Source organism: Arvicanthis niloticus, chromosome 2 (assembly GCF_011762505.2).
Source record: "Arvicanthis niloticus isolate mArvNil1 chromosome 2, mArvNil1.pat.X, whole genome shotgun sequence".
NCBI classification, from domain to species: Eukaryota; Metazoa; Chordata; class Mammalia; order Rodentia; family Muridae; genus Arvicanthis; species Arvicanthis niloticus.
The window spans coordinates 91,112,249-91,137,829 of record NC_047659.1 but is presented as its reverse complement, the minus strand read 5'-3'; the positions used below and the strand labels follow the sequence as shown (position 1 = coordinate 91,137,829).

Here is a 25,581-nt window from a genome sequence, read left to right as displayed (position 1 = left end):
TTTTCACTTAGCTATTTATTCCTGAGGAGACACACAACACACAGGCAGAAACTGCCTTTTCTAATCAAGCCCAGAACTAAAGTTTACAGACTTCTGAAATCATTCTGAAACCCATGATTCGGAAAAGCATTCAAGATCTTAGACATAACTGAAAACCATATCTTTAACATGTTCCTCTTCTCTGACTCCCAAGAACGTTTCCTACTAAACCAAGATGCCTTCTCAAGAGTTGTAATGGGTTTCTCAAAAATCCCATTTTTCTGAGACTAAAATTTGAGTTTATTTAGTATTAAAATGTCTGCCCCTAAGGTATGAATGACTCAGTAGCATCTCAAAAAAAGATAACCCAAATAGCACCTCTAATTGGAAAATACGAGAACAACTTGCATGGAAGAGGGCAATAGAAATGCTCTTTGGTCCTCTTTCCCTACTCCAGGCAAACATGAAATACCAGGTTTTCACCTCTTACTTACTGATTTTCATTGCTGACTACCTAGTTTCCTGAACACAACGTCTATCACTTTCCCGATGTCCTAAGAACATTTCCCTCTCCTCACGATTTCTAGAGCTTCCTGCAGACCTCCATTGCTGACCCTGACTCAAAAGGCCTGATTTTCTTACAATTCCATCTCCCTCCAGGTGAAAAGATTTACAGCTTGTCCACCCTTCTGCTTTTCTCTCAACTATAGAAATGGTCCTCCAGATTAATTTTTTTTAGGTAACAAAACAAACTTTTAAGATGCCATACTAATAGGTACACTACCTATAAGTTTTCAAAGTGGAGTCTACTTAACCTACAAGTTGGAAAGAGTCTGAGAGTTCTTTGATCATTTGTGTTTTTATATGCTAATATACAATTAATAATATAGCTATACCAATTTCAGTGATTCAGTTTAGATTTACCAAATAACCATTTTTGCTTATAACAGGGATTCATGAATCCCTCGATGGCTTCAAAATAATATAGCCAAAGATGGCTGAACTTCTGATCCTCCTGGCTCCACCTCTGGGTACAAATAGAAGCCGCTGCTAAACTTGGTTTTATGCATGCTAGGCAAGCATCCTATCAACTGTGCTATATCCCCAGGAACCAAGTGACTGGGTTTTGTTTTTTAATTGCTTTTTCAAGTAATTGCATAATGGTTACTCTCTACTTTCAATGGAGGGTTCCTCAAATGTACTTAGTTGTATTCTATTTTCATTAGCCAGATGCCATGGTACATACTTTTAATCCTGAACTATGAAACAGAGGCAAGTGGATATCTGTTAGTTTGAAGAACTTGGTCTACATATTGACAACCAGAGCTACATAGACAGACCTTTTCCCAAAAAACAAGGGGAGAAAGGGAAAGCCATCCTTAGCTAGAAATGATTGTGCATGCCTAATAGCTTTTAGGAAAATCCTAAACTCCCAAACAAGTCAAAGCTATAAAATAAAGTAAGTTCAAGGTCAACATGAAATACCTGTCTCCAGAAGAAAGGAAGGAGAGGAGAGATACAGCTCAGAGGCAGAGTACTTGCAAAGGTACATGCACAAAAACCCTGGGTTCAATCTCCAGCATTTGGCTAAAACCTAGCCAGATGTGATGGCACATACCTTTATTCCCAGTACTCTGGAGGCAAAGGCAGATGGATCTCTGTGAATTCAAGACTAGCCTGGTCTACAGAGTTCTAGGACAGCCTGTCTAGAAAAAGACAAAAACAAAAACAAAGGATGCCCTTTTACTGTCCCATGCCTTAGGCCCATGTTTCTCACATTTTACCTAAGAGGGTCTTCCCTAATTTTTCATACTTAAGTGTCAATTTGTTAAAGAAACTTCCTACAAACAAAGAGGACTAGATGAAGTATACTGTAAACAAGTATGTAGTATACAAGTATGGTAGGACTTGAGAAAAAAACCCAAAAGCCTATGGCAGAAGAAAAACACTAAAAAATTATGCAAATATATGAAACAAGCCATACTTATTTTACATAAAGAGTACCACTGCCTCAAAAAACTAGATTATGGTAATCAACATAGTTTTTGCCACCAACTCTGATGACCTGAGTTTAATCCCTGGAAACCCACATAAAGAACTAACTACCACAACTTGCCATCTGAGCTCCACATGCTTTCTGTGGCATATGTATGTATACAGGTGACAACAAAAAGAATACCATCTACTATTAATGTTTTTTAAAGGGAGCGTTTTAAGATTAGATACTAGAGAGGGCATACATTAAAATGAATACTCATCTTTAATGCTTCTATATAAATATAATCCAAAAACTTTGTTCTTGCAAATATATCTCAAATGGCAAAAAAAAAATCTAATTATCTTAAATTCTTAGTGGCAATATATACTGTTGGTTGTAGGAATGTATTATCTAAGCCGGGCAGTGGTGGCGCACACCTGTAATCCCAGCACTTGGGAGGCAGAGGTAGGCAGATTTCTGAGTTTGAGGCCAGCCTGGTCTACAGAGTGAGTTCCAGGACAGCCAAGGCTATACAGAGAAACCCTGTCTCGAAAAACAAAACAAAACAAAAAAAGGAATGTATTATCTAAAAAGCCAGTTTTAAAGGAATTGAAAAATAACCTGCAGTGTTGAAAAGCTTTTATTTTCAAAATAGAAATGCAGTTAACAGCTTGGAAAAGACTAACAGATGTGTACTCTTGATAAGGGCCCACCTGGGAGGAAGAAGGCACATCTGTAATCTAATACTCCTTCCAAGGTCAATAAACATAACTGGAAACCAAATTCCTATGTTAATACAAACCTCCATTTTAGTTACAAGGTCCTATTTCCACTCCTTGATCCTAAAGCCCTCTTGACCTGTCAGTGTTAAGGTGACAAAGACACAGCTCCACACTGCCTCCTTCAGCACCCTGAGGATTTTAGTTCCTAGACTTTTAAGACCTTGACTCAGGCCAAACCAAATGATGGCTTTAATACCTAAAAGAATTCAAGACTAGCCAGTATAATAAAGGAGAGATAGGGTTTTGGTTTTTTTTAAGATATTTCAGTAATGTTTTATTAATTCTTTGAAGATTCCATGTATTTTGGTCATACTTGTCTCCTTCCCAATTAAAGATATTCATTAACGTAATCCACTATATAAACAAACTCAAAGAAAAAAAAAACACATGATCATCTCATTAGATACAGAAAAGGCATTTGACAAAATTCAACATCCCTTCATGTTAAAAGTCTTAGAAAAATCAGGAATTCAAGGCCCATACCTAAACATAGTAAAAGCAATATACAGCAATCCAGTAGCCAACATCAAACTAAATAGAAACTTGAAGCAATTCCACTAAAATCAGGGACAAGACAAGGCTGCCCACTCTCTCCCCATCTATTCAATATAGTACTCAAAGTCCTAGCCAGAGCAATTAGACAACAAAAGGAGGTCAAAGGGACACAAATTGAAAAGGAAGAAGTCAAAATATCACTATTTGCTGATATGATAGTATACTTAAGTAACCCCAAAAATTCCACCGGAGAACTACACTGGATAAATAACTTCAGCAAAGTGGCTGCATATAAAATTAACTCTAACTCAGTAGCCTTCCTCTACTCAAAGGATAAACAGGCTGAGAAAGAAATTAGGGAAACAACACCATTCACAATAGTCACAAATAATATAAAATACGTTGGTATGACTCTAACCAAGCAAGTAAAAGATGGGTATGACAAGAACTTCAAGTACCTGAAGAAAGAAATTGAAGCAGATTTTAGAAGATGGAAAGATCTCCCATGCTCATGGATTGGCAGGATTAATATAGTAAAAATGGCCATCTTGCCAAAAACAATCTACAGATTCAATGCAATCCCCAATCAAAATGCCAACTCAATTCTTCATAGAGTTAGAAAGAGCATTTGCAAATTCATTTGGAATAACCAAAAGCCCATGATAGCAAAAACTATTCTCAACAATAAAAGAACTTCTGGGGAAATCACTATCCATGACCTCAAGCTGTATTACATGGCAATCATGATAAAAACTGCATGTAATTGGTACAGAGACAGGCAGGTAGATCAATGGAATAGAATTGAAGACCCAGAAATGAACCCACACACCTATGGTCACTTGATCTTTGACAAAGGAGCTAAAACCATCCAGTGGAAAAAAGACAGCATTTTCAACTAATGGTGCTGGTTCAACTGTCCGACAGCATGTAGAAGGATGCAAATCAATCCATTCTTATCTCCTTGTACAAAGCTCAAGTCAAGTCAGTCCAAGTGGATCAAGGACCTCCATATAAAACCATATTAGATACACTGAATCTAATAGAAGAGAAACTGGGGAAGAGCCTCAAACACATGGACACAGGGGAAATTTTCCTGAACAGAACACCAGTGGCTTATGCTCTAAGATCAACAACCAACAAATGGAACATCATAAAATTAAAAAGCTTTTGTAAGGCAAAGGACACTGTCAATAGGACAAAACAGCAACCAACAGATTGGGAAAAGATCTTTACCAATCCTACATTAAATAGAGGGCTAATATCTAATATATACAAAGAACTCAAGAAGTTAGACTACAGAGAACCAAATAACCCTATTCAAAAATGGGGTACAGAACTAAAAGAATTCTCAACTGAGGAATATTGAATGACTGAGAAGCACCTAAAGAAATGTTCAACATCCTTAGTCATCAGGGAAATGCAAATCAAAACGACCCTAAGATTCTACCTCACACCAGTCAGAATGGCTAAGATCAAAAAAATCAGGTGACAGCAGATGCTGTCGAGGATGTGGAGAAAGAGGAACACTCCTTCATTGTTGGTGGGATTGCAAGCTGGTACAACCACTCTGGAAATCAGTCTGACAGTTCCTCAGAAAATTGGACATAGTACTACCTGAGGACCCAGCTATACCACTCCTGGGCATATACTCAAAAGATGCTCTACTATATAACAAGGACAAATGCTCCACTATGTTCATAGCAGCCTTATTTATAATATCCAGAAGCTGGAAAGAATCCAGATGTCTTTCAACAGAGGAATGGATACAGAAAATGTAGTACATTTACACAGTGGAGTACTACTCAGCTATAAAAAACAATGACTTCATGAAATTCTTAGACAAATGGATAGAACTAGAAAATATCCGGAGTGAGATAACTCTAGTCACAAAAGAACACACATGGTATATATACTCACTGATAAGTGGATATTAACCCAAAAACTCAGAATACCCACGATACACTTCACGGACCACATGAAGCTCAAGAAGAAGGAAGACTAAAGTGTAGATGCTTCAGTCCTTCTTAGAAGGGGGACAAAGTGTGGAGCAGAGACTGAAGGAAAGGCCATCCAGAGACTGCACCACCTAGGGATCCATCCCATATACAGACACCAAATCCAGGCACTATTGGGATGCCAAGAAGTGCTTGCTGACAGGAACCTGATATAGCTGTCTCCTGAAAGGCTCCGCCAGAGCCTGACAAATACAGATGTGGATGCTTGAAGCCTATCATTGGACTGAGCACAAGGACCCCAATGAAGGAGTTAGAGAAAGGACTGAAGGAGCTGAAAGGGTTTGCAACCCCATAGGAAGAACAATATCAACCAACCAGACCCCCACAAAGCTTCCAGGGACTAAACCACCAGCCAAAGAGTACACATGGAGGGAGCAATGGCTCCAGCTGCATAAGGATGGCCTTATCTGGCATCAATGGAAGGAGAGGCCCTTGGTCCTGTGAAGGCTTGGTGTCCCAGTGTAGGGGAATACCAGGGCAGAGAAGTGGGAGTGGGTGGGGAGGTGGGGGAGCACCCTCATAGAAGCAGGGGGAGGGAGGATGGGATAGGGGATTTGCGGAGGGGAAATCAGGAAAAGGGATAATGTGCCGCGCAACCTCCCGCCAGCAGGAACGGCAGAACAGCAGAAGCGGCACACACAGGATCCTTCTGCAGTAAAGCTTTTATGCATCTTGAGAGGGAGAGCATAAGCTTACAGATGAAGAGGACCCCGAGGGGGCAAAATCCCAGCCCTTATATATGAAACTGCTCCCCGCCTAGGACGTGGCACCCAACGGTTGGCTGTAGCCTGTCGACCGGTATTGTGTCACAGGTGAGGCAGTGCACACGCACAAACCACCTGTTTGTCAGTTGGACGAGTGGATATCAGCGCCATCTTGCAATGGCGAATGTGAGGGCGGCTCCTCACAGGATAACATTTAAAATATAAATAAATAAAATATCCAATAAAAAGAGACAAAAAAGAAAAGAAAATATGAAACAAACTGACTTCCATGATACAGTGACAATGGTTAAGCTTTTAATAAGACAGCCATACTACACAAAGAAGTAACAAGGGAAGAGTTATATAAGTATGTATAAATAATAGTAATCTCCATTGAATATGTCCTGCATGTGCTTTCATAAGGCCCACAGCTAACACATATATACGCTTTCTTCCTTGAGGCAAGGTCTACTCTGCAGCCATGGCGATGGCCTAGAACTCACAATGTAGGCCAGGCTGGCCTGTGACTCAAAGCAATCTCCCTGTTTTGATGCCCCAAGTGCTAGAATTATAGGCACAAACCAACACTGCTGGGTCTCTATATTTTTCTTTTTTTTTTTTTTTTTAATTTTTTGGTGGTAATAGGATTGAATCCACAGCCTTATGCATCCTAGCAAGCACTGAGCTGTGTTCCCAAACCTTTATATTTTTAGACAGAAAAAACATTTTAAACTTTTTTTTTCAGTGCTGGAGATGACCCAAGGGCTTTCCTTGTCCATGCCAGATTTCTGAGCTATATATCCCTAGCCCTTCAAAATAGTAACATTATTTTATATGTAAAAATTATATAAAATTCCAATTTCAGGGAACATAAATAACTGAAATATAGCCATGTATGTACTGTCTATACCTGCTTTCACACTGGCAGAAACAATGGGACTTACATAGCAAAAATATTTACTATCTGGTCGTTTATTTAAAAGGTTTGCCAGCCCGGCAGTAGGGGCGCACGCCTTTAATCCCAGCACTTGGGAGGCAGAGGCAGTCAGATTTCTGAGTTCGAGGCCAGCCTGGTCTACAGAGTGAGTTCCAGGACAGCCAGGGCTACACAGGGAAACCCTGTCGTGAAAGAAGCAAAACAAAACAAAACAAAACAAAAACAAAAGAAAAAGAAAAAAAAAGGTTTGCCAACTCCTGGCTTCCTAGCCTGAAAGTCAAAACACTTGTAATATGAATAAACAAAGATGAATAAGAGAGAAATATATGGCATGAAATAAAACTGAGATATAGGGACTTTATGGGTGAAGCTAATTAAGGAATCTAATTTGTCACAACTTACTTAACTTTGAAAATCCACAAATCCCAGCACTTGGGAAGCAGAAGGATCGGAAAGTCATGATTATCTTTAGCCATAAGAATGTTCTTGCTTAAATAGAACATGTAAGCAATAATGGGCTACGTGACACCCTGTCTCACAGAAAAATGAACATAACTTTAGCCAAGCATGGTTACTCACAACTGTAAGCCAGCATATGGGAAACAAGAGGATCATCAACATACTATATCTCACTAAGTGTCATGCATAGTGATCACCTCTAATCCTAGCACTCGAAATGCAGAGGCAAGCAGATCTCTGTGAGTATGAGGATAGTCTGGTCTACACAGTGAGTTCCAGGATAGCCAGTGCTTTGTCTCAAAAAAACAAAAACAAAAGGTAAATAGATTGATGTGTCAGGTGGCAAGTTCCTGTAATCTACATTCAAAAAATAGAAGCAGGGGGATCTCTGTGAATTCATAGCCAGCTTGTTTATATATCTAAGATGCAGGCCAGGCCAGCCAGATCTAAATACCTGTCTCAAAAGATAAAAAGGAAAATCAGAGAAAATGAAGAGCAGGGTACCTTTGTACACATGCTAATCCCAGCACTCAGGAGGCTAACACAGAAGGCTCAAGAGTTTGAAGTAACCTAAGTGATACACTATCCCAAAAAGAAAGTAAGATAGCTCTGCTGGTAAAGGAGTTTGCTGCCAAGCCTGAGGACATACTGGATGGCTGGGACTTACATGGTAGGAGGCAAAACTCCTGCAAGTAGTTGGTTAATCCTTACATACTATACATATATAGCACACAAATACTTTTTTTAAAAAAATTTTTAAAGAGAATGAGGGGCAAAAATGTTGCCCAGTTCTTAAAGCATGAGGACTGAGTTCAGATCACCAGCACCCATGTGAAAACAAAAAATAGTAATAATTTAAAAATAAATAAATAAATAAATAGCCCAGTGAGGACTGGAAAGATGGCTTAGTGGTTAAGAGAACTGGATGCTCTTCCAGAAGACCTGAGTTTGATTCCCAGTACCCAAATGGTGTGATTCATAATTATCCGTAACTCAGGTTCCAGGGGATTGAAAACCCTCTTCTAGCCATACATGCAAGCAAAACACCCATACACATAAAATAAAAATAAATAAATCTAAAAAAAAAAAAAAAAAAAAAAAAAAAAAAAAAAAAAAAAAAAGCAAGTGTGGTGGTGCACAATTTTAACCACAGCAGTCAGGAGGCAAAGGCGTATGTAATTTGTATGACTTCAAGGACTGGTCTCCATAGCAAGCTCCAGGCCACACAAGACTACACAGTAAAACCCTGACTCAGAAAAACAAAACAAAACAAACCTGGTCACATCTATAGTCCCATTTCTGGGGAAGATGCTGACAAGCAGATGGTAACAAGCAGAACCCTGAAGCTTGTTGGCTATCCAGCCTAGCCAAATCAATGAGCTCCAGGTTCACTGGGAAACTCTGCCTCAAAACAATAAGGTATAAGAGCTAAGGAGATTGCTCAGGCACTCAAATGTCTGCCACAAAACTACAAGGACTTAAGTGTAGACGGTTCCCCAGACCCCCAGAACTCATGTAACAAAAAAAAAAAAACAAAAAAAAAAAAAAACAAAATAAAACAATAATGATCCAATAAACACACTGCTGGGGACTGGGATGAGGAGACAGGCAGATCCCTGAAATTCATTGGCTAGCCAGTCTAGCTTCAGGTTCAGTGACAGACCCAAACTCAAAAACTAAAAATAAAGACAGAAAGTGATCCCTGAAAGAGTTTCAGCATGGATCCTGGACCTTCATACCCATGCAGGCCCCTGTATTATGCACACCCACACAGACATTTGCATACATCCACACTAACAACTGCACATGCAAAACAATATGGTTGAAAAAAAATGATTGAAGATGACATTGGTGTCATCTGCCTATCACATCCATACAAAAAACAAGAATTCAGACGCACTAGAATACAGAGGGAGAAAGAGAGAACTTCTATGCATGCAGAATTTGTAAGTTAAGTTCAAATGATGAAAATTAACTGAATGTGGTAGTTCACACTTGCAATTTCAACACTTGAGAAGCTGGGGCAAAAGCACTGTAGAGTCAACCTTCAATTCAGGAAGATGAAAAAAGCTGAAAACTAGCACAAGCTTGCATATAACTCTTGAGAACATAATTATGGATTTAAGAAGTTCAAGTCCTTGACATATGTACCATATCACTCTGCTTTTACTGGTATACTGCTTGTTAACATCAAACTACCTTTTATTGTTATGTTTAAATTTCCTCAACAATTTACCAGAATTTCATATACAAGGAATTGTCTTTTTTAGGTTCCCCAGGGACACTTCATATGTGGCCCATAGAGGGTAGGGGCTCAATAAGTGCTGAATGACAAACTAATCAACTCTACTGTGGGTTCACAGACTGAAATTCTCACACCTACAATTCACACCATTAATCCTCCTTCTATGCAACAATTGAAAGGACATTCCTGGGGTGAAGACTGCTGAGTCTACTGAATTTATTACACTAGGTTCCTTTTCTAGAAAAGAGCTCAAAGTACATATGTAATGTTAAAATAGAATTCTTGACTACTGAGAAGGTAGGTGGAACAGTGGGCAAGAGAAGGAAGAATCTATTATAATAGCCTGCCTCCAGAGAATAAGCATTATTCAGTCCTAAGAACTAAAAACACTCCTACCATGTCTTTGAACTGACTCCCTACATTATTTCTTCAAACTTTGTACTGACCAACTTACAACACAATGAGTATCAGTGAAACAAAAACTTGACATAAGATTCTAAAAATCTCAGCTAGTAGCCCATGATTACATAATGTAGAAAATCTGATTTTGTGTTTTTGAGACTTTGAGACAGGATCTATAGTCCAAGCCAGCCTCCAACTTACTATGTAGTCAAGGATGACCCTGATCTCCTGATCCTTCTGCCTCCACCTCCCAAATGGTTGGATTACAGGCACACTCACCATGTTCAGTTTATAGTGGTGCTAGGAATTGAAACCAGGGCTTTGTTCGTTCTGAAGCACTCTACCGATTTAGCTATAACCCTAGATGTAATTTTAATTTACTATATTGACAAATAAAAAGTTATAAACTAGCATTATCATTAAGCATATACAACTTGCCAAGAACAAATAAGAATGAAAATACCAAATGACCTTATATTGTGCCATAAGGAAAAGTACGAACAGCTTTGGGAAGAGAAATGCAGTAAAAGATCAACTTCTGCTCATACAAATTTGGAAAAATTATATGCTAAAATTGTATTTATTTTTTTGAAACCACCAGTACAACAATTTCATTAAAATTTAGGAGAAAAGTATAGTACAGGTTCAGTGAAAATCTTGGCAGCCACCAGGAGAAGATAAAGTCTTGCCTTTCAAGTTGCCCATAGATAAAAATAGGTTCTGAAGAAAGGAAATTTGGTTAGTGAGCTAAGTAGGTAAAGGTGCTTGCCTTCAAGCCTGAAGAACTTCATCAGTCCCTGGGATGCACATGGTAAAGGAGAAAATGGACTCCTGAAATCTGTCCTCTGATTTCCCAAATGCCTATCCACACACAGGTATGAATGTATGAAAACACACACACACACACACACACACACACACACACACACACACGCACGCACGCGCACGCGCGCGCGCGCGCGATGGAAACCAGAGGCATCAGATATCTTTCTTGGCCCTGGAGTTACAGGCAGTATTGAGTCCCCTGACATGGGTGCTAGGAACTGTACTTTGCAAGAACAGTAAACTCTTTACTGCTCAGCATCTCTCAAAATCCTTTCTTAACTTTTAAACTTTTAACTTAAAATTTAACTTCTAATTTTTTTTTTTTTTGAGACAAGATTTGTCTGTTTAGCCTTGGCTGTCCTGGAACTCACTCTGTAGCCCAGGCTAGCCTCTAACTCAGAAAGATCCACCTGCTTCTGCCTCCTTTAATCCTACCTGGATTGAAGGCAAATGCCATCACTGCTCATCTAATTTCTAAAATTAGTCTTTATTATTGGGGACACAAATGACTGGGGGGAGGGGGGGCTTGTCTGACATGGAGTACATATGGAAATTAAAGGACAACATCACAGAATCCTTTCTTTTCATCTACCTTTACATGAGTTCTATCCCCAGGCTTGTTTAACCAAGTACCTTTACAAAGCCCTCTTAGCAGCCAGGATATCTAATTTTTGTTTGGTTAGATTTTATTGTTGTTTTGATTCTTGGTTTGTTTTTGTTTGTTTTTGGTTTTGGTTTTTTTGAGACAGGGCCTCTCTGTAGTCCAGCCTGTCCTGTAACTTACTGTGTAACTAAGTAATTTGAATCTAAAATGATCCAGCTGCCTCAGCTTTCCAAGTGCTGGGGTTACAGGTGTTCTCCTGGCTCTTGTTTTTTACAGGCAGGGTTTCCTGCAGTCAATGCTGGCATTGAACTCCTGGTTTTCCACCTTTCAAGTAAAGCCCCACTAATTTTTGTTATTTTTTTAAAAATTAACTTTCTCCCAATTTTTAACTCCAAATTGGGTCCTTTTTACTTCTTGGAACTACGGAAATATGTCCTAGTTCGATTTTTTTTTCCCCCCCTTGGTTAGTTTTGGTTTTGGTTTCTGGAGACAGAATTTCTCTGCATAGTCCTGGTTGTCTTGGAACTCACTCTGTAGACCAGGCTGGCCTCAAACTCAGAGATCCACCTGCCTCTGCCTCCAGAGTGCTAGGATTAAAGACTCTAGTCCAGGTTTGTTTGTGTGTTTTTTAACAACTTGACACAAGCTAGAGTTTTCTGGAAACAGAAAATGCTTCAACTAAGATGGCCTGTTGGCCAGTCTGTGGAGAATTTTCTTCATTAATGATTGATATAGAAGGGCCAACTCACTAAAGATGGTCCTGCCCCTGGGCAAGTGGCCTAAACTGAAAGGAGGCTGAGCAAGCCATGGGGAACAAGCCAGTAACCAGTACTCCTTCATGACCTCTGTTTTAGTTCCTGCCTCCAAGTTCCTGTCTTGAGCTTTAGCCCTGTCTTCCCTGACTGTAAGCTATAAGGTTAAATAGACCTCCCCACCCCCACCCTAACTCCTGCAAGGTGATTTTGGTCACCATGTTTTATTATAGCAATAGAAAGCCAAATAACATAAAATAATAACAGGACCATCTGTAACTAAGTAGCAAAGGAAATTTATTCTTGGTCAATGGAAATGGGGGTTTGAAGAGAGGGCTCAGGTATTACAACTGTTACTGCCCTCTCAAAGGACCCAAGTTCAGTTCCCAGTAGCTCATAACTGCCTGTAACTCCAGCTCCAGGAGATCTAATACCCTCTTCTAGCCTTCTAGGGTGCTATCACACATGTTACATAAATATAAATAAAAATACATGACTGGAGAGATGGCTCAGCAGTTAAGAGCAATGACTGCTCTTCAAGAGGTCCTGAGTTCAATTCCTAGCAACCTCATGGTGGCTCACAACCATCTGTAATGGGATCCAATGCCCTCTATTGATGTGTCTGAAGACAGCGACAGTGTACTCACATACATAAATAATAATTTTTTTAAATCTTTTAAAAAAATACATACATATAAATAAAAATAAATATTTTCTAAAAATAGAAGTGGGGAGATAGAGAAAAAAAAGGAGCAAGCAGGGTGGTGGTAGTGGTGCATGCCTTTAATCCCAGCACTAAGAAGCAAAGGCAGGCAGATCTCTGAGTTCGAGACCATGGTTACACAGAGTAGACCTGTCTCAAAAAAAATATTTTTTTCCAGAAATTCAGACACCATCTGTTTCTTCCCTCTTATAAGTCTTTCTGTGTCATAATGGCAATTATCAACTGTCATAGCAAGGGAAAGAGAGGCCATTTAGCATGTAGATGATATAATGAAGTTAGAGATTGTCTGGTGGTCACTAAGGCAGACACATTAGATTCAACCTATTTTGGCATTCCAAACTCTCACCTTGACCCTGTGATACACATTTTTTTTTTTAAGACAGAGATCTCACTAAGTAGCCTTGGCTACCTGGAACTTCCTAAGGCTGGCCTTGAATTCACAGAGTTCTGCCTTCCTCTGCCTCCTGAATGCTGGGATCAAAGGCATGTGCCGCCATGCTCAACTCTAGGGTCCAAATTTGAACAACTCCCTACTCAACAGCTATTCTTGGCTTTCTAGTAGAACTCAAGCTCAAAAGCTACAGCTAAATCTCAGTACTCAAGAGGGAAAGATAGGAGAATCATTCCAAGTTTAAGACTAGCCTTGGCGGGCTAGAGAGATGGCTTAGCGGCTTACTGCTCTTCCAGAGGTCCTGAGTTCAATTCCCAGCAACCACATGTTGGCTCACAACCATCTGTAACAGAATCCAATGGCCTCTTATAGTGTGTCTGAAGACAGCTACAGTGTACTCATATGCATAAAGTAAATAAATCTTTAAAAAAAAAAAAAGAAAGAAAGAAAGAAAGAAAGAAAGACCTTAGTCTTACAGCCTTGGTCTATACAGAGAAGCCAGCTAAAAATACATAGCAAGACCTTATTGTTTAAAAAAAAAAAAAATAATAGTAATAAGACCAAGTGTGGCAGCACCTTTCTGCCCTTCAATGATTTCTTAGGTACAATGAGAATGAGAGACAGGGAGAGACAAAGGGGGAGAGAGAGAGGCAGAGAGGCAGACTGACTAATTTGGTGACCTTATAGTTTAAAATGATCCCCGCTTGAAGTCAGATCCAGACTACTGTGTAGTGTCCCAGAGGGCAGGAATACAATATTGTGTCTCCTGGCTTCATCCAGATATGAATAACAGGGCTATCTATCTGGAGCCCAACGTCAATGAGTCAACATAAATTTCAAACATAGGAGTTTTAAAACAGAAACTGACATAAAAGAAAGTTGTCTGTTGACCAGTTGATCCTAGGTCCCAGACTGTGTCTCAGTGTTGGGGGTGACTTTACAAATGTCACTTCTTAAAGTGGTGTAAAATGGCTCTGACCTAAGTCCTAAGACTTTAGTCTTCCTATCCTATAGTCCCAGAATTTGGAGATGTCTGCCAGGTTTCTTTGCCTTTGTACACAAAATTTTCATGCCACTATCAAGAAATTGTGATGTTTGTTTCCCCTAAACTTATATCCCAAATCCACTACCCGTTTGATTAAGTAGCTTGATGCATACTGTTTGCTTGTTTGTGGTCTGGGCATGGGTGTAGAGCCTTGTACATGCCTGACAAACTCTAGCACTGATATATATCTGAAATGCTCTGGCCACATTTTTCACAGGTTCCCACTAACTCATCTCTTGGGCACAGGAGAGAAACCTGAATCCCTGAGAGTCAAGAGGAAAATAAAGAAGCACTCAGTGCAAAACTGTGGAAACACCCATTCTTCCTTAAAACTTCTTGTATGCTGTTCATTCTCCTACAAAGACTATCTACTTTTGGTTTTTACCTTTAAAACACTGCACCACATCACTTGTGCTAGTACAATGGCTCTATGGGTAAAGGTGCTTGCCACCAGACCTAACAATCTGAATTCAATCCCTGGGAACAACAGAACTGACTTCACAAGTTGTCCTCCGACCTCAATTTGTATACCATAAAAATAAAAACAACAGCACCAAGTTACTAGTCAAATGATATCCCTACAGCAGCTAACCTTTCACTCAGATGACAGCATCCCTCCAGGTAGGAGCTGGGTAGGTCCTGTGATCCCAGGAGACTAGCAAAGTAGAGGGTCAGAACACTTACCAGATAAACAGACCTAAAAATGCAAAGACTCACTAAGGTGGCCAAGGTGTGGCTAAGTGAGGATTGGGGAACTGCAGTGGGACAAACTCATTTTTCCATGATATCATCTCTGTTTCCAAAGAAAGTCCAGTTTGGGCCAAAATCCTGAGTTTTTCTGGACATGTTCTGTCATGACTGGCCATTTGGGGGATGATTCCTATGCTCACTCATGTTCCCAGCATTTCAGTCAGAGGGCCTCCTTGTTTCCTTTGATCTTATGAGCCCCTTTTCATCAGTGGGGACTCTCCAGGGTCTGGCTTGGCTTCTTTTGCAACTATCCAGAGGCAGGTGTATTTTCTCTCCGCACATAACTACAAGCACACTATACATACAATGCACATATAACACACAATACAAATTCCACACATAACATACACATAACACATACACATAACACACACACAAACACACACACACACACATACACACTGCTCAGAAAAGGTCCCAGGCCTGCATACCTGTGCCTCTGCCCTGTGTGTCCCACATCTACCTCTAGTTAGCAGAGGTAACTACTCTGCTATACTACTACTACTAAGTCTATACTCCTGTGCTGGTTGGTTCTTTTTTTGTCAACTGGATACAAGCTGGAATACCTAGGAATGCATGTAAATCACAATGACCAGTATTGCATGCTAACCCTAAGGACAAAGTATTGGCACATATACCTTGGTGGTACCAACAGCTCTCTTATTGGACTAAAGTCCTGCTCAACAAAGGGAACTCATGCCCAGTACTGGAAATTTAGCCAACAATTCAGTGCTAGTAAAGTCATAAGTCTGGAGAATCTACAACCACCACTTAACTAAACCAGCGTAACTCCCAACTACGTTCTAAACATTTGTCCTTATACCCACAGATAGTGGAGCCCAGTCCCAACTGATATATCTACAAGACAACTTCTGCACCTAAGGCTCTGGGGTCATTTCTGAAGGGATAGGTAGAAAGGCTATAATCACCAGAGGAATAGAAATTTTGCTGGGAGATTGTGAAATCACAAAGAAGCTACATTTATGAAGTCTTACCAACATAGCTGTCTAAACAAGACCTAAACAAGGACAGTACCAATACAATACACATGTGAACACAGATGGGGAAAGTCCATGAGGCCTCAACCCTACACAAGTAACTACAGGCAATTAAGGACTGCTGAGCAAGTAACAAATGGACTACGCAGCTTATGTTTACATATTTAGGTATATATGTAAACATAAGCTGCGTATGTTTATGTAAATATAAACATATATATGTATATATATATATGTATATATATATATACATATATATATACATATATATATATATATACACACACATATACACACAATTGTTTATATATGTAATAACAATTAAAGAAAAGAAGTCATGAATTTGAAAGAAAGCAAGTAATGTTTGAGGAAGGGGTTGGAGGGATAAAAGGGAAGGGAGAAAATGATATAATTGCAAAACAATTTTTAAAATATTTTAAAGTACCTTTATTATGAATAAGAGTGTTTGTCTTCGTGTGCATGCATGTGTGCATGTGTGTGTCATGTTCATGCAGTGCCTAAGGAGTACAGTAGGAGTACAGAACCCCCTTAAAACTAGAGTTACAGGAACTGAAATTACAGTTGTGAATTATCATATGGATGCTGGGAACTGAATCCTGATCCTATGGAAAAACATTAAATGTTCTTAACAGCTTAATCTTCTCTTCAGACCCATATGTGGTGTCCTGCTGATTTTTTTTTTCCTCTTCCTTCTACAGCAAAGTGATTTCGTTTGTTTAAGAGAGAGCCACATACCAAATTCTTAAACTAGAATTTGCTATGTGGCTCAAGCTTGTCAGAACTCATGTTTGTGCTTCTAGAGTACTAGGGTTACCACATCTAGTCCAGCAAAGTTCTATTTTTAAGATATAAACTAGATAATACATTTTACTATAGGAAATAGTCCATTGAGAAAAAAAATAGAAACCCATTAGAAAAAAATCTAAAATGCTATGGTTTACAACATTCTAACACTCTCAACCTGCCAACATCACAAACATACCAGATTATCACTGCCACTTAAACCACAGCACATCACTTAAGAATCTCAGACTTGGAGCTAGAAAAACAGTACTCAGTGTTTAAGGGCACTGGCTGCTCTTCTAGAAGTCCTAGGTATAATTCCCAGCACCTACACAGCAGCTCACAACTGCCTATAACTCCAATTCCAAGGGATCCAATGTCATCTTCTGACCTCTAATGGCACCAAAAATGAAAGTGATGCCATAAATGTAGGCAAAAATACCAATACACATAAATAAAATAAAATACATTTTTTTCATCTCAAACTAAACCCAAGCATAGTGGTTTACACCTTTAATCTCAGCACTTGGGAGGTAGACAGATCTCTGAGTTCTAGGCCAGCCTGATATACAGAGTTTCAGGCCATCCAAAGTTTACATATCTTAAAAAAAAAAAAAAAAAAAAAAATCTCAAGCTGAGCCAGGCATGGTGGCTCACACCTGTAATTCCAATGCTCAGAAAACTAATGGAGGAGAACTGCCACAAATTTGAGGGCAACTTATCTAAACAGCAAGTTAAAGGTCAGCCAAGGCTACGAGATCTAAACAAACTGAAAAATAAACTGGGCATAGCAGTCCACATCTGAAATCCCAACACTTGGGAGATAGAGGCAAGAGAATTATGAACTCAAGGCCAACCTCAACTAGATGAGATGACCATGTGTCAAAAAAAGAAAAACATTACTTCAAAGATGCGTTAGCTTGAGGCTGGAAAGTCTGTTCAATGATCAAGAGCATAGATGATTCCCAACATACACGTGGTGACTTACAACCATTCATAACTCCAGTTCCAGAGGAATCTAACACCTTCTTTTGACCTCTGAGAACACTAGGCACATACATTCAGGCAAAACAGTCAATACACACATTTTTAAAATAAACCAAAATAAAAAGGGGGGAGGGAAAGGGAGGAAGAAGGAAGGAAAGAAGAAAGAAAGGAAAGAAAGAGAAGAGAAGAAGCAAGAGAGGAAGAGGAGGAAGAGGAAGAAGAAAAGGAAGAGGAAGAAAAGAAGGAGGAGGAAAGGAGGAAGAGGAGGAAAGCAGCAGCAGAAGCAGAAGCATTATCTGGGAAGTGATCTCTGAACTCAGGAGTCTGAGGCAGAGACTGGAGTTCAAGATTAGCCTGGGCTAAGTGTGGTTTTAGTTCATGCTTATAATCTCATCATTCAGGAGCCACAGTTTTGATATTAAACTAGGTTACAATATGAAATCTATTTTAAATACTCCCCAAAATTAAAAATAAAACTGGTGACATGGCTTAGTAGATAAAGGAACTTTCCACCAAGCCAGACAAACTGAGTTCAATTCCTGAGACCCACATGGTAGAAGAAAACTAGCACCCAAGTTGTACTCTAACATCCATATATGCACCCACACACACAAATAAATAAATGTAATAAAAAAATTTTGAATAGGACCATCAAGATGGTTCAGTGGGTAAAAGTCCTTACTCCCTATCCTGTCAACCTGAGTTTGGTTCCCAGAACCCACATAGTAGAAGTAAGAACCAACTCCTGAAAGTGTTCCTCTGACCTTCACATATGAACTGTGACATACACACACGCACACACGCGCGCGCACACACACACACGCGCACACACACACACGCGCACACACACACACACACACACACACAAAATGGACGAATACAAACACAATAAAAAATAAGTGAAATAAAAATAAAACAAAAATAGTAGGTTAAAGTGCTTGTTGCACAGCCAGAGAATCTGAGTTCACAGCAGCTCACAGCTGTAATCCCAATGCTGAGAGGCAGATACAGAAGGATTCTCAGAGCTCACTGGCCATCCCTTCTAAACAAATCAACATGATCAATGAACTCCAGATTCAGTGAGAGAGCATGTCTTAAAAAAAAAAAAAAAAAAAGCCGGGTGGTGGTGGCGCACGCCTTTAATCCCAGCACTTGGGAGGCAGAGGCAGGAGGATTTCTGAGTTCGAGGCCAGCCTGGTCTACAAAGTGAGTTCCAGGACAGCCCGGGCTATACAGAGAAACCCTGTCTCGAAAAAAACCAAAAAAAAAAAAAAAAAAAAAAGGAGCAAAATTGAAGAAGGTAACCAATTTCAACCTCCAACTGCAACACGAGGATGCCTACATACACATAAACACATACACACACAATTAAAACAACTAGGTGAGTTCCAGGACATCTAGAAATACACAAAGAAACCCTGTCTCTAAAAACACTACAATACATACACACTACATATGTGCATATATACACACATACAGTGATAATTTAAATATCTATACCCCAACTCTGCCTCATAAAAAAAAAAAAAAAACTATCAGAGGGCTGGATAATGGCTCAGCAGTTAAGAGCACTGACTGGTTTTCCAGAGATCCAGTGTTCAATTCCCAGCAACTATCAGAGTCATCAAAAACAAGCAAATTCTGAGAAACCATCAAGCCAAGAGCCTTAAAAACTATAACCTAGTATGATGGTATGTGCCTGAAATTCCAGTATTTAGAAGGCTAGGGCAGGAAGGTCAGGAGTTCAAGATGACTTCAGCTACATAGTAGCAAGTCTGAGACAAATCTAGATAGGTAAATAAGAATGGTAAAACACAGGAACGATATTATAACTACAAAAATTATTATGTTCTAGGCGCAGCTGCTACATTCCATCTATTCAGGAGACCAAGGCAAAAGGATAGTAAACTCCAGGCCAATCTGGGCAACAGAGCAAACCTCTTTTCTCAAAACAAGTTGTTTTTGTTTTTTCTTTTAAACTTTTGTTTTAGATTTTTATTTTATTTATACATATGAGTGCTCTATTTGCACGAAGAGGGCATCAGACAGAAGAGAGCATCAAATACCATTATAGGCAGTTGTGAACCACCATGAGGTTGCTGGAAATTGAACTCGGGACCTCTGGAAGAGCAGCCAGTTCTTAACTGCTGGGCCATCTCTCCAGCCCCTCAAAACAAGTTTGTTTGTTTTTTCTTTTTCTTTTTTTTTTCTTTTTCTTTTCTTTTTTTTTTTCTTTACCCACTAAGACATCTTGCCCACCTTGAGAAAAATTTTTGAGATGGGGTATCAACAGTAACTCAGTTTGTCCGAGAACCTGTGGCAATTCTGTTTCTGCTTTCCAAGTGCTGAGATTACAGGTGTGTGCCATCACACCTGCTATCTACTTGATTTTCTTCAAAGCAGTAATATTGTTTTATTGAGACAAGACTCATTAAGTAGCCCATGCTGGCCTGAAATTCATCATTTACCACTTTATCCTCCGAAATACTGGGATTACAAGTATATAGATCACTCACTTGGCCCCAGAGTAGTAATTTTCTAATTCTACCTTTTATATTTAAATAATTAACTCACCTGAGCTTTGATTCTATTGTTAAGGCAAGAATTTTATTTTTTTTCCCAAATGATTAGCTAAATAGTCCAACATGATTAAGAAACATTTCCCATAGGATATAAAATGTCACGTCTATAATATTAAACTATACTAATTTATGTTTCTACATGCATTATTTTGTCTCAATGCCCAATATACTTCAGGGTTAGTACTTAACTTTTGTTTGTTGTTTTGTTTTGATACAGGGTGGCAATATGTAACCCAGACTGGCCTCTCTCCTTCTAGAATGCTTCTATAGTTAGATTACAGACTAACCATTTTGACTATTAAAGGTTTTTTTGTATTTTCACTAATACAAAACACCCATGCTGTTTTCTTTTCCAAAATTGATCCTAAAAGCAGGAGATAGATGGTTCAGTGCTAAGAACATTTACTGGTCTTGCAAAGAACCCTAGTTTACTTTCCAACACCAGACAGCTTACAACCACCTGGAACTCTGGCTCTAAGTGTATCCAATGCCTCTGGCCTCTAAAGAACAGACAGTGAGAGACAGACAGACACAGACACATACAATTTAAAATTCTACTCTATACCAGTGAATTCTGGGAGACTTGAGATGTGGATCATCTAGTAGAATGCCTGCCCTAGAATTGCCCCAGTAATGAACACATCAGACTTCAGCATTGTGGCACACACCTGTACTCCTGTTTCTTTCTGTAATCCAGAAACAGAAGAGAAGCAGGAGAATCAGAAATTCAAGGTCATCTTTAGCTACGTACTTAGTTAAAGATACATATCTAGCTTACATGGGATCCTATCTCCAAAAAGACAAGAAAACAAAAAGAAAAAGTACATACACAGTACTTAGAACATTGTATTATAAAAATGCTAGCTATTAGCATAATTATTCAAAAGTGACAGCTATTGATTGCTCAATGAATGGTTTCCAAATTCTGTTCCCACAAAATTCCACAACACTTTAAGTAAAGAGATATCAAGAGAGACTAGAAAATATAAACAGTAGTCCATGGAGGTGAAGTCCAAGGATTAAGCCTTGTCTAGGATGCTTGAGAATCCAAGGATTGATCCTTGGCTCCCTTAAAAGTTAAAATGTTAAATGTATGTTATTTGCCAGGCATAGTATGGCACACACCTTTAATCCTAGCACTAGGAAGGCAGAAAAAAAGCATCTCTGTGAGTTCAAAGCCAGACTGTTCTACATGGCAAACTCCAGGACTACATAGAGGAAGTCTAAAAGTAAATATGTGTGTGTGTGTGTGTGTTGTATTACATTATTATACATGACATATATTATACATAAAGTGTGTTAGTAGTGATTGACAATGTACAATTTATAGATTTTTCATTTCTACAAAGCTTTGACTTTGGTAAAACAAAAAGCTGGATGGTAGAAACCTTCAAAATTTTTTCAAGTGCTATGTCTTGATCCTTCCAGACACCTTTATGAAACAAACATACAGCACAAATGGAATGGATCAAGACAGAGCAGATGGGCAGTGGTGATACACACCTGTAGTCCCATTCCCAGCACTTGGGAGGCAGAAGTAGGCAGACCTTTGTGAGTTTGAGCCCTGCTTGGTCTAAAAGTGAGCTCCAGGATAGCCAGTGCTAGAGAGACCCTGTCTCTAAGAGGAGAAGAAAAAAAAAAAAAAAAAAAAAAGGCAGATATGGACACTGGGCAGAGTGGTACACGCTTTTAACTCCAGCACTTGAACAAAATCTTTGTGAATTAGAAGCCAGCCTGGTCTACATAGTCTCAATTTAAAAAAAAAAAAAAAAATGAACTGGTTGAGGGAGGAAGGTCTTTAAGAGAAAAGGTGTCTGGTAATAAATATTAACAATTTGTTCAGTGTGATATGGAATCAAGGCCCTATTGTAAGACATTCTAAGTAAGCATTCTGTCACTGAGCTACACTTCCCCCATCACCACCTGTTATTTTGTTTAGCTGCATGTAACTGAGGCCAAGGAATCATGGGCCTAAATAAGACCATAAAAAAAATCATCTCTATCTTTCTAAAATATAAATAGAAAGATTACAAAGCTGGCCAGAGGCGGGGACCCTGTATCTAGCCTCTCAGATTAGGGTCATTCCACTGCACCACATGGTTTCTCACGAATGCTTGCCTAGCTTCGAGAAGGGAGGGGTAAAAGCTGACCATCAGGCCTCAGCAAACTCGCTCGAAATCACAGGCTCGCAAGCCGCGGGCACGTGACTCGCCACGCCCCGGGCCTCCCCCATCCCCGCGCCAGCAGCACGCGCTGCCAACCTCGTCATGTGACCTTCACGCGGCCCCAGCGTTGCCCCTGCTTGGCGACTGTTTCCAGCAGCCATTTTGCCGAGAACTTGCCGTCCGTGCTCGCGCGGGAGCCGAGCGCACGCAATGTCGCAGCCAGACTTTCCAGGCCGCACACGCGCTTCGAAAGAACGCTCAGACAGTGAGGGCCCGCCCGAGCCTCACGGAACACGTCGCACCCCGGGGCGCCAGGAGAGCTGCGGGTGCGCCTCGGCCTGCGATAGGCTGTAGCGCGCACGTGACGGCACGGCGCCCCCCCACCACACACCTTCGCCGTCCCCCTGCCCACGAAAACACCCACGACAGCCTCTCAACGCCTCGCGCGGAGTACACGATACTGGGCGCGTGGATACGAGCGGAGCGCGTGACAAACGAGGCGCCTGCGCGTACCTGCCGGGTGGACGGGAATCGACCCACACCGCGCCGCTCCGGGGTCCCGGGACCGTCGCGCTGCCGGACCACCCGGCTGGTCATTGGCCGCCAGGCCGAGTCACGTGCTGCTCGCAGGCCCGCCCACAGCCGCTAATCACCTGGCACGGTGCTCGAAGCGGCACCGAAAGTGGCTTGCATGCGCAAGGAGAGCATGGTCACTAGACCTCCTTCTGCCCTTTACGGGATGGCATCCGTAAAGGGGAACGGAGAAAGCAAGGTCCCGAAACTAATTATGCTCACACCTACCGGCTTAACTTCGCCTGCCCCTCCAGGAGCCGTGAACCATCGCCCTTGGGCGCTCCCCGTTGCACGCCGGGATGCGTCTGGCGCCCCTCAGTGTGCTGCAGAGCATGCCGGGAAAGCCACCTCTCCCGTTTTCCTGGCTGTCACCTCTCGGCTTTGCATTGGTGTCCCTTTGAAAGCCAGTCCCAGGACGGTTTGGGTAATTACCAGACTGTGACAGCACACCAGGCACTTTCAGTCCCTCCTCCCCTACTTGTTTGATTTGTGTGGTTTTGGGAAAACCGCTAAGCCTTCCTTCGTGAAGCGGTGCCTGCTAACTTTGTGAATATTGTAGAAAAATAGCAAGAATGTTTACCTACAAGAACCACCAGCCTTTCGTGGTCAATGAACTAGAACAATAACTTGAATACTGTTTACCACAATCTCCACTTAAGAACGGTTGTAATTCTTAGAATTTTTCTAGGAATAGCCAACCTTTCGAAATTGCTTATTGTTGGGGAAATAGGAGTAGAGTTGGTTGGTTTTGTGTTGCTGTTTTTATTTTTAAGATCGACAGCATGTCCCTAGCATAGGCCGTAGTTTCCTAAAACATATGTAAGACATTGGAACTACAAAAAAAAAAAAAAAAAAAAAAAAAAAAAAAAAAAAAAAGCTAACACTAAGAAAAGGTGGGCTTACATTAGAACTAGATGGTTTTGTAACATTACAAATTTACCACTGAGCCAAACCTAGTGTTCTACCCACAATGAAGTCCCTGCATAAAATTATTCACACCTTATCTGCTTTGAGCTATACTTGCCAACTTGATGATGTCAAAACTTTTATAAGTCTCAAAGGCTGAACAGCTTGAGGATATGACTAGTCCTCTGATTCTCACAAGCTCATATTTATAGACTAAAAGTTAGTTAATAAGTGTATGTATAAAATTAAAGGCCAAAACCTAAAGAATAGGGCATACTCCTGGGTGCAAGGTACTTTATCTTTCTAATTAAATATTATAAAATTAATTTCTGAATAAGAAACCAAAGCATTAAATAAAATGTACAATATGATATTCGTTAAACTTGAAGTTTGCCGGGCAGTGGTGGCACACGCCTTTAATCCCAGCACTTGGAGGCAGAGGCAGGTGGATTTCTGAGTTTGAGGCCAGCCTGGTCTACAGAGTGAGTTTCAGGACAGCCAGGGCTACACAGAGAAACCCTGTCTCGAAAAAAACAAACAAAAAATAATAATAATAAACTTAAAGTTTATAAAAAATTCCAGTCTTCTTTAACCCTAGCAACAACTCTGACAGAAAACTACTATACTTATGTTACCATCCCTCTGCATTTCCTGGAAATCAGAGAAAATAGATTTTAATATATTCTCTAGGAAAATTGATGAACTGGGTTTAAGATCCACTGTCCAGCGCTAGGGATGTAGTTCATTTGGTAGAATGATTGTCTAGCATGTACAAAGCCTAAACTTCAGTCATCTGCACCCCAGATAAACCATGTACAGTAGCACACATCTGTAAGCCCAGCACTCAGGAGGCAGAAGCAAGAAGGTCAGAAATCCTGCATCATCCTTAGCTACAGCCAGTTTGAGACCACTCAAGGATATGTGATACCTTATCTCACAAAAAGAATCTGTGAGCTGTAATAGAAAGAGCCTTAAAATCTGGTAGATATGGACTGGAGAGATGGCTCAGTGGCTGAGGGCACTGACTGCTCTTCCAGAGGACCTGGAGTACTCACATGGCAGCTTGCAACTGTATATAACTCCAAGATCTGACACCTTCATACAGACATGCATGCAGGCAAAAAACAATGCAAATAATATGGAAATAAAATATTTTTAAAAATCTGATAGATGTGGACAGCTTGTGATTCCCTTTCTGGGCTATGACTATGAAGAAATTTTGGAACTTTTTTTATATCCAGTTTCTTTAGCAAAAAACTAGGGACACTCTTACCTAGCCTTGAGATTGTCATAATTATTTTAGGAAAAAATAATACCTGTCATAGTTCATGATTACAAAACATTCTAGAATGTCATAGTAATTATTGGTGAGGGTTACATTTGAACTACAGCCCTGTTCTCTTCCAGTACAGCATATTGTTTGTTTGTTTTTAGGTTCTGTTTGGTTTTGACCAGGCATGGTAGCACAGGCCTTTAATC

The 25,581-nt window shown here is 40.2% G+C and overlaps 1 protein-coding gene across 3 annotated transcripts in view; it reads right to left on the bottom strand.

Moving 5' to 3' along the window:
• The window catches only part of Mga (MAX dimerization protein MGA), an 88,331-nt gene extending 64,773 nt beyond the window's left edge, over positions 1–23,558 (bottom strand). The window contains exon 1 of one of the 3 annotated variants that reach the window (XM_076929516.1): positions 23,425–23,558. The gene's annotated coding sequence lies outside the window, so the exon portion shown is untranslated. Of the gene's footprint in view, positions 1–22,719; positions 22,739–23,136; positions 23,402–23,424 lie in introns of those variants that run through there. The other 2 variants (XM_076929515.1, XM_076929518.1) reach the window with 2 other exon arrangements.
• Positions 23,559–25,581: the final 2,023 nt, after the last annotated feature.